We start from the raw sequence: 569 nt of genomic DNA, 5'->3' as shown, positions 1-569 counted from the left end.
GGAGGGTCCGTGAGCCTCTTTGTGGGTTTTCAGCTTTGCCCCTTTTTTTTTTTCCTTCTAAGTGTTGGATGGAAAGAAATAAAGACCATGGTCATCCCTTTTAACTAATATAAAGTATACAATTCCACCAAACACATAAATGAGTTGTTCCACTTAGAAGATGACACAAAGTTGTGTGTAAGACAATGGAATTTGTGGATGACTTTACCTAATTTTATCACTTTTAAAATTTTCCAATTTGCTCCATACTAATAAATTAACGCCCAACTTATATCTCAAAATAAAATCGAAGGTCAAAAATCCCGACTTTGTATCCCGAAAAAGTTTTTGTCCTTAACTTATCATAATTAACCCAGATTATTCCAATGTACAAAAATACGGGTTCTAACAGGTACACTAAGCTTCCGCTTAGTAGTGAGGTCCGAAAAAGGGCCGGATGACAAGCGTCTATTGGATATATGACAACAACTTTACCAGTTATGCTAAGACTCCTCTACACCTACTACCTCAAAATTAAATGTATAATTAACTCAAATGAAATAATATTTAACTTATGATACCTCCTGAAA

Source organism: Lycium ferocissimum, chromosome 8, assembly GCF_029784015.1.
Source record: "Lycium ferocissimum isolate CSIRO_LF1 chromosome 8, AGI_CSIRO_Lferr_CH_V1, whole genome shotgun sequence".
NCBI classification, from domain to species: Eukaryota; Viridiplantae; Streptophyta; class Magnoliopsida; order Solanales; family Solanaceae; genus Lycium; species Lycium ferocissimum.
Note: the sequence above shows the minus strand (reverse complement) of the source record.